Source organism: Euprymna scolopes, chromosome 16 (genome assembly GCF_053919585.1).
Source record: "Euprymna scolopes isolate OS-2025 chromosome 16, ASM5391958v1, whole genome shotgun sequence".
Classification (NCBI taxonomy): Eukaryota; Metazoa; Mollusca; class Cephalopoda; order Sepiida; family Sepiolidae; genus Euprymna; species Euprymna scolopes.
In genome coordinates this window covers 15127786-15141365 of record NC_136497.1, presented here as the reverse complement: position 1 = coordinate 15141365, position 13580 = coordinate 15127786, and positions in this window count along the sequence as shown.

Below are 13580 nucleotides of genomic sequence, written 5' to 3'. Positions count from 1 at the left end.
AAGATTTTTTTAAATATAATTTTAACAAGAATTCAAGCTGTCAAATTTTCAAATGATCGTATCTTCAAATGAAAGAAAAAAAAAAGATATATCTTCCTCTTGCAGCAGAGAAAAAGAAACTAGAATTTCTTTTTTTTTTTTTTTTTCTTTTTTTTTTCTTTTTTTTTTTTTGCAAAAAGTAGACAGTGGGAACTGACTTTTTTATTGGTGCTGACAGTTGGTTAATGCTTTTTCTGGTTGGAAAGCGACTCTGATTGGCCATTGCTTGAACTTTGACCCTTAAATCTGGTTGGACTTGAGGCATGAAAGGCATGATTCGACTTTTGAAGACAGAATGTATGAACAGACTCCTGTGTGTGATAAATAGGAATTCATTTTTGTCAATGGCATATGGTGATACAGATTAAGAATGTCCATAAACACGATTGCTAAAGTGATCTTATATGACTGGATGTGCAGTATTATATTAGTGTATCGGGGTAATGTCAAATTATCCTGAACGATTATTAGTAATATTATTAAAATGTTATGTAGAGGAAAATATTCAGAGAAAATGTTCTAATAGAAAGGAATGTTACAAAACAAATTATGTCAATTAGGAATTTTAGCTGATACTTAATTTTTAGATAAACAAAATATGGACAATTTGCATCAGGTGATTTTTGATACTTTGGTTACGTGGATGGTGCCGTAATGAAAGAAAGAGTTCAGATGTATATGTAGATTTTCTGGAGAGACGACACAGTCAAGAGTGAAGCTTGCTAGCGCCAGAAATGAAAGAGATTGTTTTCCATGTTTGGGAGTCAGAGAAGGTGAGATTAGCTTGGTGTAAGAAAGCCTTCTACTCCAATAGTTTCTTCCCCAGAACTGCTAGACTTTTGAATTCCCATCCGGCATTCTGCTTTCCCAACTGTACTGACATGCAGAAGTTCAAGTGTAATGTGAACAGATATCTTGCTACTCATCTCCCTTCATAATACTCCTGCAACTTTTGTCCCCTACTTCAAAGTGGCACTGTGCCTTGTTTAGGGTGAAAATTGAATAACAAAAAGAAAAAAAAAAGATATAGAAGTCGCAAAGTTGAAGGTGTGAAATAAACGTTTATATATAAAAGAGATCGTTCGTGTTTTGATGTGTTCCAAAAACAGAAAGAAGAAACCCAAAGCATGGCAACATGTCAGAATCATAAAAGCAAAAGTGGAGGAAACATCCAAAAAATGAAGAAGGTATGTGTTTTCCGTTTTTGATGTAAACCCCAGAAATGATCATTCATCACTTGCTCGTGTTACATTAATTGTTCCATTGTTGAAAGTCTAAACGCAAACACACAACTAACAACAAGTTTTGGAAACATATATCAGAAAGAACAGTTCGACATAAGTAATACACCATCCAATATGCCTATGAAATACCTACAAGCTAGAAAACGGAGCTATTAAACCTGGCATAGTGATATGGGATAAAGAGAAAGAAGCAACCTTAGTAGAAGTTAGTGTCCCCAATGATGTTGGGTTAAACAGAGATGATAGGGAAAAGATAACGAAATATCAAGGTCTTATGTACGACATGAAAAGAAACTGGAATCTTGGGAAGATGTTCAGCATTCCAGTGATTAAAAGAGCATCCGGACCCATGAGAAATATTCTAAAACTATTTGGTGAATATACCTAGTGAACCAAGTGCAAAAGAAATACAAACAATTGCATTTAAAGAGATGGTTAGAATCTTAAAAAAACAAACTCTCTATTGAAGTGTCTGAAATAGCAGGTCAATCTGGCATCTGGTAGGATACCCCATCAATCTTATACTCTTCTTTTTTTTTTTTTTTTTTTTTTTTTACACAGTGATCACCACTTATCAAGGCCCGGAAGCCACTCATGGATAAGGGTTATTGCAAGTACATTACGTTAGTGTGGAGATTTGATGAAGTGTTTACTTAAGGGGACGGTTCATTAGGAATTTGTTAACATTGGACTTGAAGACATCCAAGTTGTAGTCCGGAGGGAAGCAGGCAGACGGAACAGAGTTCCACAGGCGTGCAGTTCTAAGAAAGAAGCTTTGTTCATGGAATCCGCGTTTTGATTTAGGCACAGATATAGAGTGGGGGAAATTTTTCACAGTGAATTCAGCTAGACGGGTGTTTTTCGTGAAAGATTGATGAAGGGGGACCAGAGATTGGAGCTCAGACGAGCACCTGCCATGAAAATAACGCTAAAACAAGGATAGGCTCACAACGTTTCTTCTGTGGGAGAGAGGTTGCAGGGTAGAGAAAAGGGCATCCCCCACTAAACCACGAAGTCTATTTTGTACTCTGTCAAGGCAGGATAGGCTGTTTTTGGCAGCTCCTGTCCAGATATGGCAACAGTATTCCATCCTTGGACGTACTTGGCTTTTATATAGATAGAGAATTGCATCAGTAGTGAGATATCTTCTGGAGCGGTAGAAGGATCCCACCATCTTTCCAGCGACCTTGGCAACAGACTTGATGTACGTGTTCCATTTCAGATCAGGAGTAAAGGTCAAACCCAGAAGCTTGTCAAAACACGGGGCCTCACCCAGATGAGAGCCATCCATCACAATTGATGCCAGCTGGGGATCAGAGCGTTGATGATGTAAGGATAGCAGTTTGGTTTTGGATGCATTAAAGGTAACCAGCCACGTCTTCCCCCACTGAACCACGCGCTCGAGATCAGAGGAGAGAGAATCCGAGAGAACTTTGTCATTTACAGCCTTTGATGTGTTGCCGTAGATGGTCGTGTCATCAGCATAGATGTCAATGAATGATTTAAGTATGTTTTTAGGGAGGTCATTGATGTAGATCAGGAAGAGAGTTGGGCCCAGGATTGACTCCTGAGGGACTCCAGCATTTATATTGCAGGCCTCCGATTTTTGTCCATCTACCACTACTCTTATGAGCCTATCGGAGAGAAATGATTTAATGATTGAGAAAACATTTCCAGTTATACCGTAGCTGGAAATCTTGTGAAGTAGACCCTTTGTTTGAACAAATTTATTATAATTATAAATTGAATTATTATAAATTTAAGACGTTTTTGGTTAAACCACAGTTTAGTAGCTTGAACATACTTTGAATGTGTACATATGCTGAAATAATCGCAAAAAAACCCCAAAAACAATAGAGTTTTTATACAAACGGATGTTAGTGATTATTCCAACATGTGTACGTGTTCTTAAGGTTATGTGTACGTGTTCTTAAGGTTATACGCGTAATAATAAATAGATTTTAATTCGAAATGGTTCCTTATTTACTAATGCTCAACAAATTCAACAAGGTAAAACAATATTTACCACCTTTACGCAATTTTCCATTATTTTCAGGCCATTAAATTGCAGTTTTACCGACAAATGTACCTTCATAACATACATCCATGTACACTGTGCATTTTGCAATGAAAATACTATTTATAATTTGAGACATACAAACGGAAATACCATTTCAATCTTAAATGTGAAAAGGCAATGAAAATTCCAGGATCTTTTGTAGAAGAGCCTCTTTTCAATAACTAGTTCCCCCCCCCCCCCAAAAAAAAATAGACAAAATGCAGGTTGTAATAATGAAAATAAAAACAATTTTATTACTTACTAGCATGGGTGCCCGGCGTTGCCCGGGTGTTTGGAGGTGTATGCTGAGCAAAAAAAAAGGGGGTAATTTTTAAAACTTTGACCCCTATTATGACCCCTGAAAATTTATTGTTTTGGGCTCAAATCAAGTTATTAAGTTAGATCCATGTCCACGGAAGCTATATCTAAAATTTAAAGTGTGTAGACCCAAAATTGTCGGAGAAGTTTGGTAGAGTTCTCAAAGCTCAAATCGTTGAACTTTGACCCCTTAATCGCCAAATTTCTGGCTAAAAACCGATCACATAGATTTTTCCAAATCTCAGTACCCTGTATATCAAATTTCGAGTCTGTAGACTAAAAATTGACAGAGTTATTTCGTAGGGAAATGTACACAGACACACACACACACACACTTTCACTTTTATAGATATATAGATTTAAAATTTGAGTCTGACAGAATGACAAAATTATATTGCAAACCGATATATTAAACAAACGAACTTCAAAGAGACAAATGAACACATAAGTAAAAACAATTTGTATTAGAAAACATTTATTATTCCACGTCTTTTTTTTTTACAGACCTGACGACTGAGGTTCGCTCTTGATAAAAATTGTTTTTTATAGTCTTAATTTTGACTTCCTTTTTCATAAAAAACTAAAAAAAAAATCAAGAAAGAAAAGAAATTTTATTTTATTTTTTCATTAATTTCTTTCTGTGCAAAGCAATTCTTTCAAACTTACTCTGTTTCCAAAATGTTTTTATTTTATTCCCCCTCCCCCTTCATTCATTTTCCTCCGCATCCTGGCAAGATTACTGTACACATAGATTCGAAAAAATAGTCAAAAACAAATATATAAATAAATGTTATCAAAGGCAAGATAAGTTACTTTTCTACCTAACTGGATATCTTTTTTGTGTTTTTATTCAATGTAATATATTTATTCAGCTCGAAAAACATACAGTGTTTACCGATGTGTTGGAAAATTCAAGATGGCGTCTCACACCCTCTTTAACACCGTAAGTTTGGGAAAAGGTGTTATAAATAAAAAACTATACAAAATACTATTAAAAACCCGCCGAATATATGTCAACCTATGTCACGGTAACATATATTGAGCGAGTTTTTAACAGTATTTTAACAGGGCACATCGTAAAAACTGACCCATTAATTTTCCTGAAGTAAAAACTATATCGTTTTTAAACTTTTAAAACTGTACATTATAAAAAGAAAACTGTTCGAGTGATTTTTTTTTTTTTTTTTTTTACATGGGTGTCACCACTTATCAAGGCCCAGAGGCCACTCAAGGATAAGGGTTAATAGGTATACATTAGTCATTGTGATTTTAGCATAGTAAACAGTGGGAATTTTGTAACTTGGATTACTTGAAAAAGAAAACTGTTCGAATGATTGAAAATGAAAACAAAATAACAATGTAAATATATTGATAAGAAAAAAACAAAAACAAACGAAGTTTCCGTTTCAGGAACCCGAGTTTAATTTTATGTCGTAATCATTCAACTCGTTAGCGGTTTTATTCAGCGATTAGGGATAACCATACGACATATCTAATTACCAAAGCGATTTTTTTTTAATTTTTTTTTTTTTATTAAAACTAAACCTGTTTAGTTTTAATGAACCAATTTTTTTAAAGCCAACACTTTAGTTATTTTGAGAGCGTGCAACTGCACCCGAAAGGTTGATTAGGAAACTCCAAATCCTTTTATGACTCGGAAAAAAAGGGCTTTTTTATCGGCTTAAATGATAAACTAATGTTAAATATTAGTATTTGCCATCGATTCTGAAATAAAATGAAATCCTGACATTGTGATCATTTTTGCAGGTGTTATGTGCCAAATATTGAAATAAGAATGTTTAAATTCAATTATTGTAATTTAAGTCTTTAAGTTTAAAGTCGATTTTATTTATAAAATATCTTTTTAGAAATCAATCTCAAAAACAATCTGAACAATAAATCTCTTTTGTTATGGCTAAGTTTTTGTCAAGGGTAGAAATTATAATAGACAAGTATTCATCCATGATGACATTTTACCGATTTCCTGGTTTACAGGTATTCTTGCTAAATTTCTTCGAAAGAATTGACATAAACAATACTTCAACTAAATACGTATATTTCATGCAATAATGACTTTTATTTCTTCTGACTTTTCCTAAACTAAACATAAAACATCGGTTAGGGTTAGTTTAACATTCTGTAAAAGTACCTTCCGTTTTTTTTTTGTTTGTTTTTTTTTGTACTTCTGCAGAGAAGGTAAAAAACCGATAAAAACTGGATATATTTTTCGTGTTTTTATTCAATTTAACATGTTTATTCAGCTCGAAAAGAATACAGTGTTTACCGATGTGTTGGAAAATTCAAGATGGCGTCTCACACATTCTTTAACACCGTAAGTTTGGGAAAAGGTGTTATAAATAAAAAACTATACAAAATACTATTAAAAACCCGCCGAATATATGTCAACCTATGTCACGGTAACATATATTGAGCGAGTTTTTAACAGTATTTTAACCGGTTTTTTATTTATTACACCTTTTTCCAAACTTACCGTGTTAAAGAGAGAATCGGCCGCCATCTTGAATTTTCCAATACATCGGTAAACACTGTATGCTTTTCGAGCTGAATAAACATGTTAAATTGAATAAAAACACGAAAAATTTGCCTTTGATAACATTTATTTGTTATATATTTGTTTTTTGGCAACTTATTCGAATCTATGTGTACAGTAATACAAACCCGAAATGAATTTAAGACCACGAGTGAAATGAGAAAAAGAAGTCAGCGGGTTTGGTTGCCATAACAACGTGACGGTAGTGAACGTGTGTGTGTGCGTGTGTGCGCGTATTTCGTGTAGTTTAGTATTTTTTTGCGTAGTTTAGTATTTTTCGTGTAGTTTAGTATTTTGTGTGCGCGTATTTCGTGTAGTTTCGTATTTTTTTAATTTGTAAATAACAAGTTATTAAAAAATTAAACCCTTCCAAGATGGACAATAAATAAAGCCATAATATTTTATGGTAAAGGTAAGAGCGTAGAAACGATTGTTTTTTAGGAGATGTGATTATTGGATTAACCAATCAGAAATCGTCTGCGGCACACACACATCTCTGTTTTTATAGATATATATAGAAGATAGATATAGATATAGATAGATAGAAGATAGAAGATAGATTAAATGTAAAATAGATTTTGTAAATAGTACAGTTGAAATGATTAGAATATTTCCAATATGTAATAAGGTCGAGGTAATTAGTTAAAGAGATTTAATATAATGTGATATGCAAATGAGCATAAGTCATTCGATATGGGGGTTGTTTGTAGAATAGTATATAAAGAAATTAGGCACTGATTCTTATGTCTCCTATAACAGAAACATCCTAAAATGGGTTCTAATGTTTCTCTACCAGGAGAGATCTACCCTCTTACCTCCTTTAAATTTCGTTGATGATGGAGAGCTGTACACACAGACAGAAACACACGAACCCTATTATTTTATAAAAATATAGAAGAGGATGGAATCCATTCGTGCCATTGAGTATTTGCATGAAAGAATGTTTCCCTCTTCTCCACATAAACTTGCACACAGATTTGTCTACCATTTCTCGATGCATTCCACAGTGGCGTTTATTCTGCATTTTGTAACCGAACCCTAACCCAACACATACCTAGACAGGACTTACAACTGGTGTGACTGGTGTGGCTATTTAAAACTTAAGCATAACAGACAAGCACAAATACTATTTTAACTTTAATCATAACAAACCAATGAGGATTCTATTTCAAACTTAAGCATGGCCATCATGTCCTGGTACGGCAACCAGCTCTCCAGGTGTTAAGCATGATAAAACGATAGGTACATCCACTTTAGATCAAGAGGTTGAGTTGTCGTTGGCTACGTCTGCTGGTGGGTTTTCTCTTTGAGCTTTTGGCATCAATACTAGCTGGGACCATTCTGCTGGAATTGAATGCTGTATGAAATGAGCGAACAACATATATATATATATATATATATATATATAATATATATATATATTTTAAATAAAACTAGAATTCTTTTATTTGAAGGAGGATTTTAAAAACTCGTGGGCTAGCTGAGCTGTAAACAGCATCCAAAGACAATTCTTCGCTCATGGCAAAACACAAGAGAGTGAGCGAGAGAGAGAGAGAGAGAGAGAGAGAGAGAGAGAGAGAGAGAGAGAGAGAGGAAGGGAGAGATAGATTAAAAAAAGGGGATTAAAAATGTTATTTTGTTTTTCAAATCTTGGTGTCGGCCAAGTAGGTTTGACCTTTTACATATGTGCCCCAATTGCTTTTACACAGCTGAGATTTTATAAACATCTGTCAATCTGAACCGTGCTGATGTGCACTGACATTTTGAGATAAAAACAGCACTGACTTGATTTTATTTGTTTACCACAAGGACATGTGGGGAGTTTAAGAGCTCCCTCAAGAAGAGCTCTTTATTATTGTGCTACATGGCAGACCAAAATAGCTTCTTTCCACGAGCTACTTACTATCACACAGAAAATTAATTCCAAAGATGTATTATTTTTTTCAAAACAGCTTATTTATGCGGCTAAGAGAAACTGATTAATACCACAGGTTAAGCTTCAATTTCGATATATGCAGAAAGAAAGAAACTGTATCGGTTTCTGTTACACAGGTGAAGATGTTTAGGTAGGAAACATCCGGGTTTTGTTAGGTGTGTCGACTCATAAACAATGTTGGCACCCCAATATCTTAATGGATTGATGAACCTTAAAACAGAGAGGCAAAACAAAGTTATAAATCATTTAGTGTGTCTGGTATTAAATAATCAGAAAATGAACTGATTTGTTATAAACCAGACTTACTGCTACTACTAATAATTTGTAAATCACTTTTAAATCAAATTCTCTCTCTCTCTCTCTCTCTCTCTCTCTCTCTCTCTCTCTCTCTCTCTCTCTCTCTCTCTCTCTCTCTTTCATGTTTTATTAAGAATATGCTATTGCAGTTAGTGTTTAAGCCAAGGAATTGCTCGTTTTCATACGAAACAGGTAGATATGCCATCAATAAGAAAAAGGCTTTTACTGAAAAAGTAAGTTTGAGAAAACGTTTCCCTCTTCATCCTCTACTGTCCTAATATAACTGAGTGCATACGATCGCGTATGAAAACATCAGTAGCAGCTGAAGGATGGATGGCGATTGTATTAACAGCAGGAGCAGCATTTGAATGTGTATGCAAATTGACAAGTGTACTCGGGCTTACGTCTGAATAAAAAGAAAAAAGGGACACCATGTGGTCGGAGAGAAATAAAGTACGTAGCAAATGAAGGGAGAAGAAATAGTGCAGTTGAAAAGATGGACATATAAGAAATGGTTGTCTGCGGCCGGCGTGTAGTGGAGCAGAAGCGATAGCTTTTAAGCTGGTGTCGGAGAGAAAGAAAAACTGTAATAAACGACTTGGGTTAAAAAAAAAAAAAAAAAAAGAGAAAAATAGAGTCGGCTTTATTTATTTTTGTCCGTTTGTTCCTTTTCGACGATGGCGGCATGGAAGTCTAAGAGTTTAAACCGTAGCGAGCACGGTTCAAGCGTAACGGTCACGTCACACTAACTCTCTCTCTCTCTCTCTCTCTCTCTCTCTCTCTCTCTCTCTCTCTCTCTCTCTCTTCTGCATCATCAGTTGTCAATAGGAACAATTCCCAACAAAAAAAGAAATCTTTCAACCATCAACAATCATCATCAGCATCATCAACATCATCAGCATCAACAATATTTGCAGTTTGTTTCCATGCCAACCAAAGTTTTACAGCAGTTACGTCGAAAGCAACACAGTAAAAAGACCAAAGAATTGTCATGAAACAACTAGAAAGTAACCCATGCCTCAGAATCGTCACTCAAATTATTTTCCAACCAGGATAAAAATTATCATCATTATATGGTAATGATGCATCTTTTCTTGTCGAATCAATAAATCATGAACTCCTTTACTAACAAACAATATTTCTTGGAAGTGAATCCCACCTTTACATTTTGTTGCACCTACGAGTTGGATTTTTCTTCTTTGCCAATGTTGTATTTTTATCCGTGTTTCTTTCTTTAATGATTAGCATTGATATCTGCAACAGCATCAAAGGATAATAATACCAATCATTTTTTTTTTTTTGTTGTTTTCTCCATATAATCAACGACTTCTGAATTCATCCAACTTTCGTGCGCTTCTACACTATTAGGACGAAATTTTGTAGGCGATAAATGGAGTTTTCAGATAAAAAACAATGGTTTCTACGGATTTTTTTTTTTGTCAATTCTAATAAATTACAATGTTAGCTTCCAAATTATGCAGCCGAAATCTTTTTTTTTCATAGGCATCACGACTTATCAAGGCCAAGAGGCCACTTGAGCATAAGGGTTAAAGAGTGTACACTAGAAATTGGACAATATAGTAATCGTTAGTAATGGAAATTCGGTAAATTTGTTAACTTATATGGAATGGCTCATTAAAAACTTGTTTACACTAGACTTGAAGACAATCATATTGTACAGCTGGAAAGTAGGAAAACGGAAGACAGTTCCATAGGCATGCAGTTCTAAGAAAGAAGCTGTGTTCATGGAATCTTCATTTAGGTTTAAGCACAGATAAAGAGTGGGGGGAAATTAGTGATAGTGTTTTCTGCTAGACGGATGTTTCTTGTGAAAGTTTGGCGAGGGGGGACCATAGATTGGAGCTCAGTCAAGAACTTGCCATGAAAATAACGATAAAACCGAGACAAACTCGCAACATCTCTTCTGTAAGAAAAAGGTTGCAGGGAAGAGAAAAGGACATCACCTACGAGGCTACGAAGTTTATTTTGAACTCTATCAAGGTAGGATAAGTCCTTTCTAACAGTCTCTGCCAAAATGTGGCAACAGTATTCCATCCTAGGACGCACCTGGCTCTTATATAGATAGGGAATTGCATCAGCAGTGATATATCTACTGGATCGATAGAAGGATCCCGCCATTTTGCCAGCGACCTTGGCAATAGATTTGAAGTAATTGTTCCATTTAAGATCAGGAGTAAAGGTCAAGCCCAGAAGCTTGTCAAAACATGAGGCCTCCCCAAGACAAGAGCCATTCATTTCAATTGCTGCCAGATGGGGATCAGAGCGTTGATGATGTAAAGATAAAAGCTTGGTTTTAGATGCATTAAAAGTAACAAGCAACCTCTTTCATCATTGTAACACTTGCTCAAGATCAGAGGAGAGAGAATCAGAGAGAACTTGGTCGTTTGCGGTCTTAAATGTGCTACTATAGATGGTAGTGTCATCAGTATAAATGTCTATGTATGATGTAAGGATGTGATTTCGAAGATCATTAATGTAGATCAGGAAGAGAGTTGGGCCTAGGATGGAACCCTGAGGGACTCCAGCATTAATACTGAGAGCTTCTGATTTCTGCCCATCATCCACTACTCTTATGAACCTATCAGAGAGAAATGATTTAATAATTGAGAAGACATTTCCAGCTATACCGTAACTGGAGATCCTATGAAGTAAACCTTTATGCCATACTCTATCAAAGGCCTTTGATATGTCAAGAGCAATTGCCCTAGAAAGGTAGCCTCTGTCAAAAGATTCGCTAATCCTATGAGATATAACTGTAAGCACATCTACTGTAGATCTAGCAGAATGAAAACCATATTGTGTGTCACTAAGAAGGTTATTTTTGCTGAGATGGTTGATTACTTCTCTATTTAACACAGATTCCAGCAACTTACTCATGTAGCATTTTGATTAAAAGTTTTTTTATCAGCAGAAAGAGCAGAAATTCTTCTAGAGACGGATGGTACTATAGATTTTATAATTGAGTTAGGGTGGTTAGAAGATTTATGGACGTATAAAAGCGTAAGATTAGGTTTATGATAGGGGCTATGAGTTTTGGTGTTAAGATTAAGTGTAACATCTAGAAAATTTGAAGTTTTTTGGTTTGGTTCGATAATTATAGAAAGGCCAAAGTTATTGAAGAAGTTATGTAATTTTTTAATTGTTTTGTTGTACTCTCTTGGCCTGGCTGTTGTAGTAAAAAGGACATCGTCTCTATAAAGGCCCCCTTGGATATGTTTAAAGTGGTATTTAAGTTCTTTCAGTAAGAAGAGTCCCACTAAATCGGTAACTTCTGCAGAGTCAGAAGCACCCATCAAGATGTCAAAATTATCAGGGGTATCCTTTCTAGTCCAAAGCTTATTGTTAAATTGTATAAGGGACTTTCTCGCTAGGAGAATTAATTTTATTCCTAAATTAGTTAAGTCAGAATTTCTTTTAGCAAAGATAATAGCCTTATTTAAAAGGAGCGGAGAAATTGATTGATAATAATTTTGGATGTCAAAGGTTATGAAGTTAAGGAGGTGTTTATTTTTAAGGGAGACAAACCTATTAATTACGGAATCTGAATTCAGCCAAACAGGAAAATTTACTTTTTCTTTAATATTTTATTTTATTTTATATATATACTTCAGAATAAAATTATCCAACAATCAGCTGGTATAGAAATCTGTGATTATAAGATTTACAAGATATTACTGGCAGTATTCTATAAGTATTATCCCACCTAAATAAGAATTGCTCAATATACAAGATAGAGCAAATAAATCAAATTTTTAGTCATTCAATGAATTTAAAAATTTATGGCGTGAAATGTTTGAGTTTCAGATCCAAAGATTTTTATTATTCTATGTAAGGCAAAGAATACATTTGAAATATTTTAACTCTTTATCCTATAGAATTTCGATGTCTACCATCTCTTCAGAGGAAAAAAATATTGGCAAATAGTTATAATGATTTACACCTTATTTGCTAAAGTCAGTGAGACATGGAAAATCACAATTAAAAATTGATTGAGTAATTAAAAGTCACAGAGTAAGGGAAATTAAAGAAAAGTGTTTGATATATATATATATATATATATATATATATATATATATATATATATATATATATATATATATATATACAGGGTGTCCACAAAGTCTGGCTACATTATGTAGCCAGACTTTGTGGGCACCGTGCACAGTTATATATAAGCCATTTTGCACGTGTTTTTTTTGTGGGGGGTATTTTTAACGAAGTTTTAACGTTCGTTTTTCTGTTTCGCGTTTCCTTTTTTTGTTTTTCCCATTTTTACATTTAACATCGTTGGTTCGCCTTACGTTAGTTTTTTTTTTACTTCGCTTATTCTTATGTTTTGATTAACACTCCCCACCACCGCCCGAGCACAGACATCTCGAAACACCCGGGCAACGCCGGGTACCCCCCGCTAGTGGTAAATAAAATGAAATAATTAAAAGAAATAATTTTGGTATTTTTTTAGATTAGGTCCACCTCCACTATTTTCTTTTAAATGACGACTTTTATAGGTTTTCGACTATGCTGAATACGGAAATCGCATTGAAAATTTGCAGAAATAAGTAGTTATCGAGATATCAACAGTTGTTTTATACATTGCATTCTTTGGTGGCCATCTTTGTTACGCGTGTATATTTGTTTCTGGTGCGCACGCACGCTCGTAAAAAAGATGGCCGCCAAAGAATAGCATTTTTTAACTTTAAATTTCTTTCTGTTAACTTCTGTTTAAATATCATAAAAATGCATGAGAACATTTTTAAATTCTTGGTATTTATGCAGAATAAGAACCGTTCTAGCGATTTTTCCAGGCAGTTTACGTAAAACGTCGAAAGGTATCGAAATGCTAAACCAATGAAATCGCAGCGCAGGGTCAGCATCATTTAAGAAAACATTTATTTGCTCTCGTTAGTTTATTATAATAAATAAATTATTTAAAACTTTTAAAAAAAAATGTCCCAATCACTGGATTGGGATATAATATATTTTTAATTGCCGCGGTCTAGAAAGATTTCTCCATCAGTGATTGAGAATAGAACAAATGAAGTGTATCAGAACAGATTGCTTCTCAGTCTCACAGCACAACAATCACATTTATCTTGGTTCGAAAAAACAGAAAAA